Raw genomic sequence first — 20,994 nt, 5'->3', positions numbered from 1 at the left:
TTACAGCTGCTGCAATACCATCAATTACAGCTGAATATGATTTTTTAACTCTCTGAGTGCTTTTGCAACATCATTTTCAGGGACTTTGGCAATGAAAATTGACTCTGCACATGTGTGGTACTTCTGCTTTGCTGGTTGGTAGTTTGTGTTAGGATTATTTTTGACCAATTTTTCGGCTATGCCCGTGAATAAATTGTTTAAAGAGTTCACCACAGCTTCGGAATTAGATATAGATTCATTGTTGAGTTTGATTTCTATGTTCATGTGTGTAGCTTTCATTTCACCTCTTTCCCTTTTAAGGATATTCCACATTGCCTTAACTGTATTGCTGGATTTGTCAATGTACTCATCATTTTTTGCTTGCTTATTTTATCACTCTTCTTAGGATACATGTGTAGTTTTTATAGTATTCTGTTAGTTGGGGGGAGACACTACTTTGTTTACATAGCATGCGGAGTATTCTTTTATGTTTGCAAGAGATTTTTAATAGCTGGTGTCATCCAAGTCTTGTTTCTCTTATTATTATTTATTCTTGCTGGTTTCTGTGGAAAAGCCTCTTAAAAGTGGTGGATCATTTTGTCAAGAAATATGTTGAATTTCATGTTCACATCATTGACTGCGTACATCTCTATCTACTTTTCTTTACTAAGGAGGGAATTTAACTTGTTCAAGTTATCTTGAGCGAAAAACCTTCATAAAGCTTTAAGTGGGGCTGGGTTTGAGGTATCTTTGTTAACATCAATCTTTAGAATGACAGCTCGGTGGTCGCTCGCTGAATCCTGCATTGTATACTTCTAGAGTTGGGTAAAGATTATTTCTATTTGCAAAAATTTGATCTAGAGCTATCTTGGATGCGGGTGTTATTCTAGTGGACTCGTTTACAAGGCCATGCAGATTATAAGTTTTTGTAATGTTAATCAATGTCTCCCTGTTTCTGTTGTGGGTGGAAAGTCTATATTAAAGTCACTACATATAAATACATCTCTCCTGACGATTTTGTTCAATGTTCGTGCATCAATGACAACTCTTATGCCTCCGTCTTTCTTGTTTACTATAATAAGCAGACCATTGTACTCACTGTTGCTTCTCTCTATTACACCTCATGCTAACATTTTATCAATTTCAGCTTGTAACAGCTTCTTTCTTAGCTATTGGCACTGGATAGGGCCTTACAAAGAATGGTTGATGTTCAATGGCCTCTATATGGTATTCAAAGTTCCTTACAACACCTGGTGTATCAGAAAACACTTCCCTGTTATTATTCAAAACTGTAAATAAATCCCCTTTTTCTTCACACATGAGTTCTTGGATAGTGTCAACAATTTCCCTAAAACTGTCAGTTTTCGATTCATTCATTACTAAATTTTTCACATGGTAGATTTCATATAGTTGAGACAAACCATCATTTTCAGATTCTATTTCTAGCAATATAGATTCTACTCTAATCCCATGCACATTGTCATCTTCTTCTAATTTGATTTCTATTGCATTAGGCTCCCTATTAATTTTAAAAATTCCATTGCCACAATCTAAAAACGACTTTTTCCTTGTCCAGCCAATCAATATCCAATATCATCTCAGCACTTAATTCAGGGAACACTAAAAAGTCATGTTCAAATCTTTGTCTTTGATCATTTATTTATTCATGTTCCATAGATCCACATGAATGAATTGCATGGATATGGAACGAGTGAGAATATAAAGTAACACAGTAGTTACTTGTATATGCTAACAAATGTAAATTGCAATTAGTGTATAAGAAACAAAGTATGTTAATAGTTACAGGCTTAAGCATTTTCTATAGTAAAACAGTGGTATAAAACGACAAAATAATAAATAACAATTTTCCTTATTACAACTATATATTAGCAGGAATTTGATAGTGCCAATTGCCTGAACACGAATTCCCAGACTGGTGTAAGATGTATTAAGTTACAAAGTGGCAATAGCAAATGCTACAAGTAAAGTATTACATCTAAGTTACAATGTTACATTAAAGAACTGATTAAGAGATTGAAACGCTTTTTCCAGAAGATATTCCTTCAATCTACCCTTAAATTTTGGCATTTCACTGGAGAGATTTTTATTTCAGACGGGAGTGCATTAAACACTTTTATGCTTGAGTAGTATACTCCCTTTTGTATCAGACTCGAGTTTTTTCTTTCAACATGAAAGTAATGTTTTGTTCTTGTGTCATAGTCATGATAATAAGTATTGATTTTGTACATGTGTAAGTTCTTAGCTGAAAAGCACATAAGGTATAGGATATATTGTGAGGTCATTGTTAATATTATATGTGTTTTATAAAGATTTCTGCGTGAATGATTTCTGTTAACTCCACTTATAATTCGAATTGCTCTTTTCTCAGTTACAAATACTTTATTTACCACTGGTTGGTTACCTCAGAATTTTAAGCCATAGGATAACAAGGAATGGAAACAGCCAAAATAAGCAGCCTTAACAGCATCACTATTAGCAGTTGTTGCTATAATAGTAGAGCATAAGCTGCTGAACTAAGTCTTTTTCTGAAGTCCAAAATATGGCAAGACCAATTTAATTTATTGTCAATGTGGAGGCCTAAAAATATTGTTGAATAAACTTGATGTATATCTTGATCATTACAGCTTTGTGAGACCCATGGAAATGTATGAACTGGTTTTTTTTTAAGATTTAAAGTTAGGGCATTGCATCTGAACCACTTATGGAGGTCATGGAACACAAAGTTGGCAGATGATGCAGTATCATTTTCAGGTTTTTTTTTTCAATTACAAGGAATGTATAATTTGCGAAAAGAGTAAATTTGATGGTAGGCTTAGAACAGTGAGGAAGGTCATTAATAAAAATAAGAAAGAGCAGAGGGTCAAGCACCGGCCCTTGCAGCACGCCTTCACTGTTTCCCAGCCACATGAAGCTATTGAGCCATCTTCATGATTAAGCAATAGCGTCTGCTTTGTGTCAGTCAGGTATGATCTGAGTCACATTCCCACTGTGTCAGTTAAACCATAATAGGCTGCTTTTGAAAGGAGGATTTTATGGCTCACACAGTCAAAGGCTTTGGTTAAGTCGCAAAAAAAAAAAACCAACTGAAGCCAATTTATTGTTCAGAGCTTCTAGAACATTATTAGTAAAGGATAATATGGCATCATCAGTTGACAGGCCTCACTGGAAACCAAATAGGCATTGAATAAGAGCCTTGTGGAAATTCAGGTGTTCTACAATTCTGTATGCATCAGTTTCACGAGAACTTTGGAGAAGCATGTTGAAAGGGATATAGGGCGGTAGTTAGAAGCATCTGTTTTTTCCCCCTTCTTGAACAGTGGTTTTACATCGGCATACTTCATTCTATCAGGGACAATACCATGTTGAAGGTATTCATTAAATATATAGCACAGTATTACACAAACGGCATTATGACAATGTTTAGTGCCTTAGTGGAGATATTATCAAAGCCAGATGACATATTGGTTTGCATTTTAGTGATGATCCTTTTCACTTCACTCACTGTAACTGGGGATATGAGAATTTGATTAATTTTTCACGGACCAGATCCTTTCAGAAGGTCCATAGCCTTGTTGACTGAACCCCTACAGCCAGTTTTCTCAGAGGTTGTTAGAAAGCGCTCATTTAAGACTATTGCAACTGCATTCGTTTCTTTAATTAAATTAGCACACTGTCTTGTTTCTATGCTGTATACACTCTCCACTTTTTTTCCCAGCTCCCTTTTGATGAAATCCCAGATGGTTTTATTTTGTTGTTAGATTTATCTACTTCACTTTCAATATGTAAGGTTTTGGAGCACTTTATAATTGTTTTTAGGATTTTACAATATAATTTGTAGGTAATCCAGGGTTTGAGTTTGCAATTCTGGGGGTTAATTTTAATAGTTTTCTTGTGAAATACAGCTTCAAAGAGGGACAATAAATCATCTGTGAATAGGTTGAATTTAATATTAACATTTCTTTCTTTGTATATTGGGCTCCAGTCAGTCTGCTGCAAGAGCTGATTGAAATTTTCTAGTGTCCACATTGATTGCTTTGAAGGACCTAAAAATTGGTTTATATTTTTTAATGCCAGAACAACTCATTAAGAGTTAGCGACTGCCCATCATGGTCTGACAGACCATTAAGAATTTGACATACAGTACTAAGACTACTGCTAAACTTATCAATAAAGATGTCACTCAGGTAGGAAATTGAACTATTGGAGTTAAATTAACGGTTTCCAATAAATGTTCCAATTCTCTTCTACTGGTGTTGTCTGTATAGAAGCTTACATTAAAGTCACCCATAATGAGTAACTGCTTATCCTTTGAATATGTTTGTACCAAAACTGATTCAAGCTGTTTTAAGAAAATGCAGGTTTCCCCTGTAGGAACCCTATAAATTGATACCACTATAGTAGACTTATTATCAGCAAAAATTTCAGATCCACATGCTTCAAAATTAAAATCTTCACAATACATAATTAAGTCAAGTGGTTTATGACATATACCCTACTTGACATAAATTACAGATCCACCTTTCTCTCTGTCTGATCTACAGTAACTATCAGCTAAAACATAACGTTCCAGATGGGGAATCAGCATGGCAGACCTTAGACGGTGTTCTGTAAAGCACAATATATGAGGTTGGTTTTCATTTAACATGAGACCCTAAAGCTCAAATGTTCCTCTAAGGTTCATGATATGTTGGTGGAATATACAGAATTTATCTTTCAATACAGATTTAAAGTTGCAGTTTATGTGTGTTAAATTAGAAACTCTCAGTGCATCAGGATTGATACTTGATTTACTGACCAGTTCCCTGTTAAGGGGCTTGCTTGTGCACACATTACTTACGATTTGACTTGTGCTTTCCTCTGTTTCTTGATGCAGCACAGTCTCATAAAAAATAGTCTTTGTGAACAGCTGGTCTTCTACTTCTATGGCTTTTTCTTGGATATGTGGAAGCAGACATTTCAGTGGACGGTATATGCTTTGAAAAAAGTGAGTCATGGTTCATCTCTTCGTTTTCTGCTCCTTCAGGTGATGCTGGAGATGGGATCTTGGAGACTGTGGTTGTGACCTGTTGAGATGTCGATGGTGTAGCACAGAAGTCTTCTATTGATGCTGCTATTGCTTTAGTTTTTTCTTCTACTGAAGTTGTGGAGGCTGATACTTCTGTCACTGGTGATGCTGGCATAACAAGTGACTCTGGTAATAGTAGTTGTGATGTTTGTTGGGGTGATAATAATGCTTCTTCTGTAATTGCTTTTGTTTCTAGAGAGGGTAATGTTGGTGTTGATGACATCTGCGTTTTATCAGCAGATAGTGTCTGTTCTGCTGCTACAGTTGGTAAGTTTTGATGAGCCGTTGTTTGTGGCTGGCAAGCTAAACCGGTTCTCCTGCTATCAGCACATTATTAATATTACTTCTGTGAGTTGCAACCAACAATTCCATAATTTTATAACTGAGAAGTTTCTTGCCCTTACCGTTAAGGTACAGTCCATGTCTGGTAAAGCATTTTCTTTCCAGATAGTCCAGAGGCAAGAACTGGGTGTTTTGATGCATTGTACAGAGCTTCTCAAACTGGGTGTTGGCTTCATTGATTTCTTTATTAACACACGAGTCATTTGTAAGGTCGTGTCTGGGGGGTATTCCAATGATGATGAGCTTGTTTTTTGTATTAGAACAGAACGAGATAATTAATTCTTGTAGACATCATTGGCACCTCCCACTATTACTGTAAACTCATTTGCATTTCGTGAAGTTCCAGCTTTTATATTATTTGTGACTTCCCCCATAGGTGCTCCAGGTTTCACATAGCTACCAGAATGAATATTTAAATTAAAAGTTTGCTTCCCTGTCATTCTTATCACTTCTGTTGACTCACTTGTGTTTGTAGTTCATTTGCACACTTATCTTCTGCACTTTTGATAGTCTCTACGTCACTGCGAATGTTATTTGGTGTATTGGTAAGTTGAAACACTGTTTCACTTTGAAATGGGCGAGTGAACTTTTTAGATCTAAAATGATCGTCATAATAACTCTTGTTTCTTACTGGTAAAGCTTGCGAAATATTTACACAGTTTGAAGATTCAAAATAAACCAAGTTCTTTTGCAGCTTAATTATGTCGTCACACAGAGTGTTGATTATTTTTTCTTTTGTAGCTATTTCACAACGGATTTCTTCAATATTTCGCTGCAAGTGCGCACGTTTTGCAAGTCGACATGAGTTCCTTGTACTTACATGTGGTTTATCTGGTAATTCATCTTGAGTTCCAGTGTTTTTTATTAAAATATGGCACGACACACACAGATTATCATAAAGAGCATTATATTTCTCACACAGGGAACACTTAAATACGCGTTTTTTTCGTTAAAAGCGGAGCTTACGAATTGTACACCTTTAATGGCCGCCATCTTCAACAACTCAGATTCATTCAATACTGTATCTAAAAGTACTTTTAACTCAATATCATAAACACATATGGGAATGATTGTTTGTTTAACTACTTTAGGTTCTTTTTCCTCCTGTTCTTCCCACAACAGATCATGTTCCAGAATTATTTCTTTCCACGAGATGTTACCTACTGATTTCTGTTTTATATCAGATGGGTTTTTAGGTTTCTTGACCTCTGTCGCTAGAGATTTTTAGCAGTTCCTGTTCTTTTATATTTTTCTCATGTGGTTCTACTAGTTTCTGTAATTCAAATTCTTCCATAACATTAAGTAAAGCTTACCCCAGTATAGTATCAACAGGTGGTTCTTTTGGTTTTGTTTCAGTTTCGCATTTGTGTTTTGTTCTGAAAAAAAGTCATTAATTCTTTTGTAGTCCCTTTCTGCAAATGTATATTTACTTTCACTAGATTCGAGCAGGAATGCAAATTTTAGAAAGTGGGGCAATCCATCAGTACATGTTTTAGCCACTTGGTTTTTCCGATTATTTTCTGCACACTGCATATAGTTTAAACACTCGGGCATTTCTGTGGTATCACTTTGAGCAACATCAGCTTTGATTTCATACTTCATATAATCGTCATTTACTTCGATAATCTTCATTACACTTTCATCCTCACTGTTATTTGTAAGGGACTGTGCGAAATCCCTATCTGATTTTACTGTATCTGCCTCACAAAAAACCTTTTCCTCAATAATTATTTCATTTGCACTGTTATAACGTCATATTTGTTATTATCCTTCCTTACATCATTTTCCTCTTTTATTTTTGCACACGTAATTTGCGTGGCGTATCCTATTTTCCTTTCATTTCTACTCATCACTATCTCCCCTACCTTTACTTCTTATTTCTTATATACATTACTGGCAGTACAAATACTTTTTTTTCTAATTGTATTTTCCTGTTCCCTTTTTTCCTTCAATAATGTCTTTTCGGTCGATCCTAATATCGGATTAAATTTATTATATAACATATTAGCTTCATTCTCAGTTTCACATTCATGTATTATTAAAACCGGTCAACGGAAATGTCCGATTCTACCTCTTCCGTCTCACTCTCTCTCTCTCTCTCTCTCTCTCACTCTCTCTCTCTCTCTCTCTCTCTACGGTAGCCATCTTTTTCTCATGCTGGCCATTTAACCACTTCACCAAGCGCCCTGTACAGTACCGCTTTGGATACAATCGGCAGCCACTTTAACTACTGTCAGCTTCCGATCGATGCACATCACTATGTATCACTCCACTCACGTCTTCCAACACCACATTCTTAATCTTTCTGCCCATAGATTGTATGCCTCCCACTCGAATTTCATATCTGACATCTTTGCTTTGGGCGTAAAACAGCCCTCTGTGTGAATCTGGCCCTTAACACACGCGGTTTTAGTTTTCCAATTCGTCTCTATTTTGTAATTCCATGGCGTGAACCCTCTGCCGCGCGGCATAAAATTGCCTCTTCGCCTTCCACGATCTCTTTGTAGTATGTTTATGCGAAATCTGTCATTTTCTGTCCATTCCTTCTGGTCATTATTTTCTCGCGATCGTTTGTTATTACTGTATCAGGACGAGACACGCGATTTCCTCGCCAATGGTCTTCTTCTTCGACCTCATCCAAAAATGCTGAAAAACTCCCACGATTACTACCGACAAATCGTTTCGAATCTCCCGATAATTTATTCCAAAGTTCCCAAATGACTTGAGTTTCAGTCCGCCTAGCTTTCAGATGTATCAGTTTTCTATACAATGACTCACAAAACTCTTTCATGTTTGCCTTCCTCTGACGTCATACAACCTGGCCAGTATGAATTCACACCATAAATGGTCTTGTTTTTGTTCTGAGCAGTATTCGTCGACAAATTTCCGTTTGAAATTTTCAAAAGCCATCTGGTTTCTATCCAAATTCAGTCCCTACCTTTTCGCATCACTTGCCAATGCACTGATCATTACGTTAATCTTTTCTTGTTCAGACAAGTATTCAGGAAAGTTTACGAAATCCAAAGGGGTGCCATCTGTTATGGTCAAACTTTTCTTCCCTCTCTAACATTTTACTATAAGCTACTCTTTCAGTAAATTGGGTGGGCCTCGCCTGCATTTTTCTTTCCAAGTCCTACATTGTGCCTGGGATTTGAGAGGTGTTATGTTCACAATTCTTTTCGCAAGTAACAATTTGGTTGGCCAGTTCCCTGCCTGTTTCTGTTACAGATTGTTTAATCTGTGAGAATTCGGTGTTGCATTCCGTTTGTATTTCGGGTTTAATACCGAATACTTTTCTGTCCACTTTAGTAGTGACTAAAGGTTCTATTTGATCTTGAATTGTTGTTGCTTCTGTGTCAAATCTTTCGTTGATGTTATCGATTTGTCCTTGTACATTGGCAATATTACCATTAATGACATTAATTTCATTTTGGGGGTTTCTAATTTCATTACTCACAACGCCTACTTTTGCATCTACTTTCTCGATTAGTTTGCTGAGTCTGGTCCCTTGCATTTCAATATCGCTACTTAGAACATTCACTTGTTGGCTTTGTGCCGTGATCTGTTGGTTTTCCTCTGCAATTTGATTATTGATATTTCGGCCTTGTTCTGAAATTTGTGCAGATTGCATTTTGAACATATCTGTCATATCTGGTTTTTTTCCGTTATTGTAATTTAAACACCTTTACATAAGGTGGGCTGGCAGCAGCATACTACGCTGCTCTTCAGCCACAGGTTTGACAATGAAAATAGAAAGAAGACACATAAGATACTGAACAAAGTGGCGGGCAAAAAACAGTAGTCACAGAAACATATAACACTAAGCCGTTCACACTCGACGAAAACAGACTAAAAAAAAAACTGTCGGCACTGCGCACAAACACTGACGACATAGACGGTACAGGTGAAGAACACTAAACCACAAACACGATGGCACACACACGAGAAAGTGATAGCGATGATCTCCGGCGCGTGGATGTCCACTTAACGGTTGCAAGCCCGGGGACCTGCCAAGAGGTGAAGAAGGGGGTGGGGGGGGGGGGGGAGAGGAGAACAAAGATGCAAATGATAGAGGAGATGGTAGGAGGAATGGAGGTATGGGGGTAGGGGAAGCCCGGGGGAGGAGTGGGGAGAAAGGGAGGAGGGAGGGAAGGGGGAGAGAAGGGAGAGAGGGTGCTCATAGGAACAAACACAGGAAGAGGGAGGAGGATCAAAGTTGGTAGGTGGGGTAGATGGAGGGGAGGAGGGCATCATCAGGGAGGGGGAGCTCGCCGAAGCCACCTTGGGAGAGGGTATGGAGAGTGCAGAGATGGAGAGCAGGTGGGACGTGGAAATATAGGCGCGGCAGCAGACGGCGTTGGGAGGGGATGTGAGAGACAAGCGGGTGAGGGGGATCCGGGTGTCTGGGTGAAGCATGTGGAAGAGGGCACGGTAGAGACGGTGGGATTCACGGAGGAGGAGGACGGCCTGTGGGGGTAAGGTAGGAGAGTGGGGGTGGATGGCGACAGAAGTGACGTGGGCCTCCTCGGCCTCAGACATGGTCTGCTGGAGAAAGGAGGCGGCATGGGTAATATCATCAGGGTGGCGGTAGGTGAAGGGCTGGACATCGACGTGGGCAGATAGGGTATCCTGGTAGGCATTCCAGTCGGCACAGGAATAATCATGGACGTACTTCGAGGGAGGTTCATGACGAGGGTCGGGGTGGAGGCGATGACCATCTGAAACGGTGAGGAGGACTGGGAGATGGTCACTACCAATGGGGTCCAGGACATCCACCGCTATGCGGCCAAGGAGGTTAGGGGAGGAGAGGATGACATCAGGTGTGGAGTTGGATTCAGAGCGGGTTTGCTGGGGAATGGGGACGAGGTCGCCATGGAGGGAAGAGAGGAACTGATGCCACTGCTGTAACTGGGTGGCGGAACGACTATGGATGATGAGGTTGGTGGCAATCACGTAGGAGGAGAAGGTGCGGTCAATGTAGGAGAGGAAGTCAAAAGGAAAAGGGGCATTATGGTGGACATAGATGGTGGCACAGGTGATGGTAAGGCCAGGGAAGGAGAGACTAAGGATCAGGTGTTCGGTGGGGTCGGGAAGGAGAGGTTGGAGCTGAACTGGGATCTGGTGGTGGTGACATTTTTGGGAGTACATGGGATGTGGGAGATTACAGGTGTTACAGGAGGGAGGGGACTGGAGGTTGGGGCACTGCCAGAGGAAATGCGCTTGTTTACAGTGTGGGCAGATGGGGCCTCGCAGCACTCAGAGGGTTGTGCCTTGAGCTCCGCCAAAACCTCCTCCTCCGTGATCGTCGGAATAAGCTGTTATCATGGCGGTGAGGGTCAGCGGGCAACATGGGGGTTGAGGTTGGTGGGAGGAAGATGGGGAAGCTGCAGGGGTGAGGGAGGCATTGGGGCCAAAGTGGGTGGTGGGGACACGGGAAAGGATGTCAGTGTGACAGGTAGGGCTGGGGGAGGAGATGAGGACGGAGTCATGGCAAGGAGTGAGGAGGGAGATGGGGACTCCGGGAAAGTGTTGGCGGAAGAAGAGAGTGAAGTTCCGGGCCTCGAGGAGGGAGGGATCAAGATGGGAGAGGACCTATCTGTAGGGGGAGGGGGAAGAGGAGGAGGGAGCAGACATCCATGGCATCCTTGGGGGGGGGGGAGGAGGACGGGGCTGGGTATTTTTAGGAACAGAGGAGGCAGGGTTACCACTGGGGCGTTTGATGGTGACGGGAGGGTGACAGGTTGTGTGGGGGACAGGGGCAACTGGAAGATGGGGGGAAGTGGCAGGTCCCGTCATGGACACTGGAGCTGGCACCGGAGATGGCGATGGTTAAGGCGATAGCGATGATGAGGGTGACGATGATGGTGAAGGCGAGAGGGGGTCGTGGGCCGTGGCCCTACGGACCACCACTCTAGCAGGGGCCACAGAAACAGAAGGAGCAGAGGAAGGGAAAGCGAAGGAGAAGGGAGAGTGAGGAGTGGGGGCGATGGAATGATGTGGGGGTGGGGGGGGGAGATTGGGCACAGCAGGTGATGGTAGTGGTGGCAGCGGATGGGGACGTGTAGACTATGGCGGTAGTGGTGGCAGTGGTAGTGGTGCTGGGAGGCGACATGATGAGAGGGAAAAAAGGCACAGGACAGGACATAAACGACAGAAGATAACAAGGGACTTACAAGGCGGAAGAAAAACAGAGGAAGGCAGACGAGAACCGATGACAAGCAAGGCAGGAACGCTGTTGGAAATGCTGGCTGGGTGGCTGGCGGGAACGCTGGCTGACTGGCAGGAACGCCGCTGCCGCTGCTGCTGCTCGCTGGCTGGCTGGCTGGCTGGCACCTGCAAAATCCTAACACTTCGATTAATGATGAATGCCACTATCGAAGGGCAGTATTCATAGCGAATTACTGCCAGAGATAGTCGTATCTGGATCCATTTTGCTTTTTTGTTCTGCTGCTTTTTCGTGTTCAAATTCTACTTCCCCTTTTACTTTCGGTGAGTCAAACATTGTCTGTTTTGTTTTGTTAATAACTTGAATCCGTACGTTAACGTTTGAGTGAAATTCTATGAACTTCAGAACTCGTCTAGTGGCCTGTTTTGGTGCGCTACTTGAACTACTGTCAGCCGCATTTTGTTTACTGCGTTCTCACTTGTCTGGATTCATTTCAAGTTTCTTATCCATTTTAGTTACTATTAAGTTTAAATACCTTTCAGTTTTAATCTTAGCTAACTGTTTACGATTCTTTCTTGCAAATTGGTTGCAAGTTCATGTGGCTGGACGTTTCGTGCTCACTTTACTTTTGCAAAACACTTAATACTTATATTTTTCCAGTCTGTAGCTGTAAACTACCCCTTCTGTACCTTTTGTATACGGCGGACATGCCGCTGCCGTCACCCCCTGTCCACCTTCTCCAGTTTGCCGATGACACTGCCTTCCTTGCCCGCGCCCCCACACTGCAGCGTTCCCAACACCTTCCCCAATCCCATCTTGACCGGTTCACTGCTTGGTGCAATCAGTGGTTGCTCAAGGTCGATCCCTCCAAAACCCAGGCGATCACTGTAGGTAAAACCACCCCTTCCTGCCGCCTCCTTGATTTATATCTCACCATCTATGGCCGTCCTATCGCCCTCACCCCCGCCCTTAAGTACCTGGGCGTCACCCTCGACTGTCGCCTCTCCTGGACTCCCCATCTCCAGACAATCCAAGCCAAGGCACGCTCTCGACTCCGTCTCCTCAAGCTCCTTTCCAGCTGTCCGTGGTGTCTGGACCCCTCCACCATACTCTACACCTATAAATCCCTCATCCGCCCTATCCTTTGTTACACCCATCCTGCCTGGATCTCCGCCCCCCCTACCTTTTATAAATCCCTTCAGATCCTTGAACGCCATGCTCTCCGCCTTGCCTATTGCATCCGTCTCCCCTCCCCCATGCGGATCCTGTATGACATCATTCCGTTTCCCCACCTCCTCCTTTTCCTTGAACGGATACGGATCCTGTACACCTCCCGAAAACTTGATCCTCCTCACCCGCTTGTCTTACCCATCCTCTCCCAACCCCGCCCGCTGCCATGCCTGTATTCCCACGTCCCACCCGGTCTCCATTTCTCCACCCTCCTTACCCTCTCCCAAGGTGGCTCCCGCCAGCTCCCCCTCCCTGATGATGTCCTCCTCCCCTCCATCTACCCCTCCTACCAACTTTGATCCTCCCCTTTCACTTCCTGTGTTTGCTCCTTTGGCCACCCTCTCTCCCTTCTCTCCCTCTTCCCTCCCTCCTACATTTCTCCCCACTCCTCCCCTGGGCTTCCCCACCCCTGTCCCTCTGCTCCTCCTCTCATCTCCTCAGCCATTGGCATCTTTGTTCTCCCCTCCCCCCCTCACCCTTCTTCCCCTCTTGGCATGTCCCCGGACTCTCACACGGTACGTGGACATTCGCCATCGGTGTCTCGTGTGTGCCGTCATGTTTAGTATTTAGTGTTCACTGTCACACTCCATTGTTCACCTGTGCCATCGACATCTTCAGTGTTTGTGCGTCGTGTCAACAGTTTGTAGTGTGGATTATCATCGAGTGTGAATGGCTCCGTGTTTGTCTTTATGTGTCTACTGTTTTATTACCCACTGTTATGTGTATTCTTTCTGTTCTTTATTTGTCTATTCTATGGCAGATGAGCGGCGTCACATGCTGCTGACAGCCTGCCTGTTTGTACGGGTTTAAAAATAACAATAAAGAAAAAAAAGTAGCCATAAAATGAACAAACGTCCTGTCACGTATAACATTAAACTGCTTCCATAGTATGTGGTATAAGTTACCAAATTTGGTTTACCACTTACTATGTCAAAACTAGTGATGGGCTATACTGCGATTTTCCGTTATCAGTGATTTCTGTGACTGCTACTTTTCAGTATCTGTTATTCTTAACTGTGATTTGTCGCAGTTAAGGAACCCAGGTCGTGTATCCCTCCACAATCTACCACTGCTATTTCTGCGATTTCTGCCACTTCCGTGATTTCTGCTACTTCTGCGATTTCTGTGACTCCTGCGATTTCTGCGACTTACCACTGTATGAAAAAGTTACATCTGTCCACACAGAAAATTGCAGCACAACAAACCTGTCATTAGTAAGTATGTTTTACGTTTGTTCTTCTGTTGACTTTAATTTTGTATTAAAGAAACAACTGTGAAAATATTAATAGTGTAATTAATATGTCAGTAGCCATACAGTACCGTAATAGTTCGTGTTTAGAAAATGAATTCTAACATATTGTTATGCTCACAGGAACCCGAACTACATTGCAGTCACTCGGTAAAGTGTTAACTCAAAATATCATTGTCAACAGATCTGGAGAAATTACCACTGCATCTTTAGACTGTCTTCGTCAGACGAGAGGTTAGTTTCTAAGTGTTTCGATGGACTTAATTACTTAAGTGAGATCGTTCTTGCGAATGTGAAATATACCCCATTGAGTGGCTTTCATTACAGCAAATATTAGCAATCTACTCTGTCAATTATATTGCTTGTAATTAGTGACAGCAAAAATATTTAATAATCCTTGTGATTTTGCAGAAGCAATTCCAACACTGATTACTGGTTGCTGTACATATCCATCCACATCAAGGCTGTAGAGAGAGACTCGTGAAGATTCAAGTCAGTTCTTAGAGGATTTGCATTTTAAAAGTGCCATAATTCTGAAATAAGTGTAGATGAGTGATTAAACTACGTTTTATTGAAGTTGTTGTGCGATTTTAAAGGAATAATAAATGTTAAATACAGTGAGTGAATAACGAAAATCTCATGTTCCACATGTTAAGCCGTCCTATACCCATAAATTTTCCGCCACTTATTTATTAGTAAACACTTGTTGGAGAGTGACATGCCGCCCCCTCCCCCCACCCTTTCTCCACAATCTTGGTGTGACACTGACCTGTAACATATCCCAAAGTCTAGATTATGCATTTTGAGGCTGTTGATATGAACGGGGGAAGTACAGATCTTCCAGTTAAATCAGGAATAGTTTAAGTGCATTACATGAAAGTAACACAGGAAAAGCTTAGTTATGTAGGTGGTAGTAGTGTCAGCAAAAGGTCCTGTGTGTGAAGTTGCCATGTAGAACACCAGGTGTAAAACCTTTCTCCAGAGTCTTGAACTGCATCGAAACAGAACTGAGGCATTCATATGACTCAATACTACTGTTTTCATTTCATTACACTTATACAGATGTCTGAGCTCTGCTGTGTTAACATTGCAAAGTCCTGTAAGCAGGTGGAGTATTAACCAATAATATTGGAAGCAGAATCAAACACATTTTTAGGTTACTTGATATTTTCAGGAGAAAAAGGCAATGTTGCGTCTTATTAATATAATACAAATCGGAAAGAAAGGGTCATCTCTAGCGAGAATCCATATGCTTGAATATTTCTGGTATCTCAATTGCAGATTTTTCAGCGCTCATTTAACTTTAGGACTCTGTATCCCAAAATCAACAAAAATGGACTTGTGCCACTATTGAAATAAGCCCATCACTTGCACTCACAGAACAAGGCTCTCATAACGAAGTACGTACGTCGGTCAGCAGATGGCACTAGGAAAAGAATGTTAACACTTTCGCTGCGGCATCGGTGCTGGCGCGCGACTCTCCATTGCCTCCCGGCAACGTGCGAGTGCGGGCCGATAACACACTGAGACAGCGGGCACCGCTCGGAGCCGACGCTCCTAAGTACACCTGAGCTACAGGCTGATGTCAAGACCTTGTAGGATCTGTAGGATCATGTTCTATAATGACTTAATGATGACACCTTAGATGCATTACTTCAAATAAGCTTCGACTGTATTGTGGTCATGTTTCAAAGTCTGTTTGTTGTCTGACACCTATAGGGGTCACAGGCGTCATTCAAATGTTCGTGATTTGTTGATAATGTAACCAAAAATACAATTCAAACAAGCAACAAATTCACTGCATTCAGGAAAAGTTTGGATTCCAAAACGCAAATTCTTATGAAGGAAGAAAAGGAAAAAGGAAAATGGATTCATTTGAAATTATATTTACTTCAAATGCGCATTTTTAAGATTGACTCTGACAGAGGTCGTCAATTTAGAGGCGGAACTGTCACGGAACAGATTTGAAAGCTGTGCTTCCACGCTATCATCCCTCTGCAATTCTTCTGCAGCTTCTGAATGACAATCTCCGTGGCATGCCTCGTCCTCACTACACAGAGAATCACTGTCGTTTAGTACACTAAGTAACTGTTGTTCTTTTTTTTCCCCTTATGGTATTTCAATTCCCTATCGGGACGGGCTGGCAGCAGCATATGCGCTGCTCTTCAGCTGAGAGACATAGAACAAACAATAGAAGACATTTAAAAATAACAAAGGAGAGAATATGGTGAACATAGATATAAAAAAGGGGGAACATCATGGAAGGCAATAGACAAAAACCGGGGTGACTGTAAAATGGAGATAAAAAACTGTTTAAAAGTAGCACACACAAAAAGCCACACACTGCGACAATTAAAAGAACACAAGGCACAGTATGACTGGAGCATAAAAGGTATCGACAGATGGCGTAGCACATAACAAATACTGACGGCGAACCTCAAGGCAGTACAAAATTAAAATCACACCTCTTGACGCACAGGAGAAACAGCACTAAACACAACACTGATGTGGCACACTGACGACGAACAAAACAGAGGATCTGCCAGGTGCAACGAGATGAGGGAGGCCGGAAGAAGGGATGGAGGGGAAGAGATGGGGGAGATGAGCGGAGGGCGCGCTGAAGAGGGCCAGGTAGGAAGGGATGTGGGAAGGAAAGAGGCAAGTATGGGGTGCCGGGTCTCAGGGGAGGGGGCGGGAGGAGAGAAGAGGAAAAAGGGGGCCATGGGGAGGGGGGGGGGGGAACAAGGCCAGGTTATAGGTGGAAGGAAGGATAGATGTCACAGTGAAGTTCGTCATCCAGGAGGGGAAGGCGTTGGAAATTGCCCTGATGAAGGAGATGGAGGGTGTGGAGGTGGAGAGAGGGAGGGATGCAGTGATAGAGGTGTGGCAATGGGCGGGGGGTGGAGAGGAAGGAGGGAACCAGAGGGTGGGGGGATCAAGCCTGCGGACAATGTAAAGGATGTGGAGATGTTGGAGGAACAGGAGGAGGTGAGGGAAGGGGATCAGCTAATACAGGAGCCGTGTGGGGGAAGGAAGGCGGATACGGAAGGCAAGGTGGAGCGCATGGCGTTCAAGGATTTGGAGGGCATTGTAAAAGCGGGTGGGGGCAGAGATCCAGGCAACGCTGGCATAACAGAGAATAGAACGGATGAGGGATTTGTTGGTGTGGAGGATGGTAGAAGGATGCAATCCCCATGTCCAGCCAGACAGGAGTTTCAGAAGACAGAGGCGGGAATGGGCTTTCTGCTGGACGGTCTGGAGATGAGGGGTCCAGGTGAGGTGTCGGGTGTCGGTTGAGGGTGAGGCCAAGGTATTTCAGGATGGGGGTGAGCTGGATGGGACGACCATAAAGGGTGAGGTAGAAATCATGGAGGCGAAAGGAGCGAGTGGTGCGGCCTATGATGATTGCCTGGGTTTTGGAGGGGTTGAGACGGAGGAACCACTGGTTACACCAAGTGGTGAACTGGTGAAGGTGGGTTTGGTGGGTACGTTGAGACCATTGAAAGGTAGGATAGAGAGCCAGGAAGGCGGTGTCATCAGCATACTGGAGAAGGTGGACTGGTGGGGGTGGCTTGGGCATATCAGCTGTATACAAGAGATAAAGGAGAGGGGAGAGGACAGAACCCTGGGGACACCAGCCGTGGGATAAAAGATACGGGAGTTTGTGTTGTGAAGGGTGACATAGGAAGGACGGTGCGAGAGGAAGGAAGCGACCAGACAGACAAAATTGATAGGCAGGGCGTAGGTTTGGAGTTTAAAGAGGAGACCGGGATGCCATACACGGTCATAGGCATTTTGGAGGTCAAGGGAAACAAAAATGGCAGAGTGACGGGAGTTGAGTTGGAGGGACAGAAGGTGAACAAGGTTGAGGAGTTGGTCTTCAGCAGAGAAGGAAGGTTGGAAGCCACACTGGGTAAGGGGGAGGAGGTGGTGTTGAGCAAGGTGCTGATAGATATGGTGGGAGAGGATGGATTCAAAGACCTTACTGAAGACGGAGGTGAGGCAGTTGGGACGATAGGAAGAGGTGGCAGAAGGGAGTTTGTTGGGTTTGAGGAATAAGAGGACATGGGAGGTCTTCCACAGGTCAGGGTAGAAGCCAGTAGAGAGGATGACATTATAGAGATGGGCGAGGACAGTCAGGAAGGAATAGGGGCTTTCTCGAAGGTGATGGTAGGTGACACAGTCGTGACCAGGGGCCGTGTTGCGTTTGGACCGGAGGATAAGTTTAATGTCTTGTGCTGTGATGGGAGTGTTTGTGTCAGAGGGGGGCAACTGCCCCAAGTACTGGAGACTAGGAGCAAGTGGAGCGACTGAGGTATCGGCACGTTACATAACGGTGGGGAAAAGAGAATAATCAAAGTGGGGATCATCTGGGATAGAGAAGACCTCGGAAAGGTGGGAAGCGAAGTGGTTGGCCTTACTGAGGTTGTCAGGAAGGGGGTGATCGTTGTGGAGAAGGGGGTACTGGGGATTGGAAAGGGAACCAGTAAGGCGATGGAAGGCGGACCAGTACTTGGAGGAGTTGATAGGGAGGGTGGCGTTGAGTCGTGTGCAGGTCTGGCGCCAGTCTCGGCGTTTCGTTGCTGTAATAAGGTTCCGTACGTGTCGCTGTATTTGCCGGTGGCGTTGGAGTGTATCCCTGTCATGAGTGCGCAGGAAGGAGCGATAGAGGTGGCGGGATTCACAGAGGAGAAGGACAGCCCGCGGAGGGAGAGTGGGACGGTGTGGGTGGATGGTATTAGTAGGAACATGGGCCTCCACGGCGTCAGTAATTATCTTCTGAAGGAAGGACGAGGTGTGGATGATGGCGATAGGTAAGAGGGTGGCTTTCGACGTGGGTGGAGATGGAGTCCCTGTAGGCATCCCAGTTGGCACGGTCATAGTCATGGACGACCTTGGGAGGGAGTGCAGGGTGCGGAGCTGGAGGGGGGCGGTGAGCAGACGTTATGGTGAGAAGGACAGGGAGGTGATCGCTACCTGTGGGGTCAAGGACAGCGACAGCGATACGCCCAAGGAGGTTGGCGGAGGCAATGACAACATCGGGGGTGGTGTCACTTTCGGGTCGGGTGTGCTGGGGAAGGGGAACAAGGTCACCTTGGATTGTGGAGGCGAACTGATGCCACCGCCGAAAGGCAGCAGGAGTGCAGCTATGGATGTTGAGGTCGGCAGCAATCACATAGGTGGAGAAGGTGCAGTCAATGTGCGAGATGAAGTCATAAGGAAGAGGAGCAGTGGAGCGGACATAGATGGTGGCACAGGTAATGGTGAGGGAGGGGAAGAAGACGCTAAAGATAAGGTGTTCAGTGGGGTCATTGAGGAGAGGTTGTGGCCAGACGGGGATATGTTTAAGGTGGCCAATCGCGACTCCACCCTGCGCATGAGGACCAGGAGCGTCAGTGCGGTGGAGGATATAGGGAGAGGTGCGGATAGAATGGTGGGTTTCGTTCAAGAGGAAGGTGTCGACCTGGTGGTGGGAGAGGGTGTGCATTAGGAGGTATTTTTTGGAGCGGAAGGAGCGAATGTTCTGAAAGAGGATGCGATACTCGTGCTGCGACATGGCGGGAAGGAGGGGGGGAAGAGAGGGAAGGAAAGAGACTTAAACTAGGGTGTCGAGGTGGGTGAAGGTGAAGTGGGCTCGTTTGTGGGAGTAAGTGGCGAAGGTGTTCAGGTGGAAAACGGAGCGAGCGGCAAGGGAGATTTGTTGGAAGGTGTGGGGGCGCTCAAAAGGGTGAATGTTTTGGAGTACAACGGTAACGAACCGGATGATGTCCTCGGCCGTGGAGGGTGGACAGCGGGAATTGTTGGGATGGACAGGGGGATCGACGGGACGAACTGGGACTGTAAGCTCAGGGGTGGCTGGAGGGGGTTTAGCTTTACACTTGTGGGAGTAGGTGGGATGGGGGCCATTGCAGGTATTACAGGAAGGAGGAGCAGCGAGGTTGGGGCAGTTCTTAAGAAAGTGGGTGGCCTTGCAATGGGGACAGATGGAGGGGTTTTTGCAGTTGGGAGTCAGGTGGTCATTGTACATCAGGCACCGCTGGCAGCGGTAGGATTGGGGAGGGGATTTGGAGGATTCGACAGGGTGGCGACGGTGGTATATCAGGGCACCCTGGGTGAGGAGATGGTCAATGGATGGGGCGGACTCAGAGATATCCGCATGGGGTAGGTGAGACCAGAGGCATTGTGGATACGGTGGGCAGAGCGGATTTCCAAGTCTGGGTGGGAGTTCAGTTCTGCCAACACCTCACCCTCTGTGATCACCAGGCTGAGCTTGGTGATCACAGCAGTGTAGGTGGGGGGGGGGGGGGCGACGGGGCGGCTGGGGCTGACGCGGAGTGGAAGCAGAAAGGAAGGGTGTCAGAGAGGCGTGGGGGGCAAACATAACTCGTGGGAGTTTTCGCAGGAGGTCTATGTGAAAGGATGGGGATGGGGACTCGATAAGTACTGAGTCCCTGCGGGGAATGAGTCGGGAGATGGGAGCACCAGGTAAGTACTTTCGTATCTCCACGGTGAGGGTACGAGTGTCGAGGAACTTAGGATTGGGAGTTGACAGGACAAAGGTGTGGAGGGTGGGAGCCGAGGTATGGGTGGCAGGAGGAGGGGTGGTGTCCATGGAGATGGCAGGAGGAGGGGGAGGTAGTGTCGACTTTTTGTGGGAAGTGGCGGGAGCAGAGTCGGTAATGACGCGCTTTTGGGGTTTTTTGGAGACCGGAGGCTGGGAGGAGGGGAGAGGGACGGGGAGGAGAGGGAGGTGGCAGGTGGCAGATCCCTGTGGCGTAGTGGAGGCGCCGGGAGAAGCAGCCGGTTCAGTGGTGGCGACGGTGGCTCGGCGCGACGCGATGTGTGCGGGAGATGCAGATGACGAAGCGATGGGGTGGGTGAGAGAGGGGAAGCCAACCACCTGAGGGGCGGCAGCAGAGGCGGCAACAGAGGCGTACGTGA

This window comes from Schistocerca serialis, chromosome 11 (genome assembly GCF_023864345.2).
Source record: "Schistocerca serialis cubense isolate TAMUIC-IGC-003099 chromosome 11, iqSchSeri2.2, whole genome shotgun sequence".
Taxonomy (NCBI): domain Eukaryota; kingdom Metazoa; phylum Arthropoda; class Insecta; order Orthoptera; family Acrididae; genus Schistocerca; species Schistocerca serialis.
Note: the sequence above shows the minus strand (reverse complement) of the source record.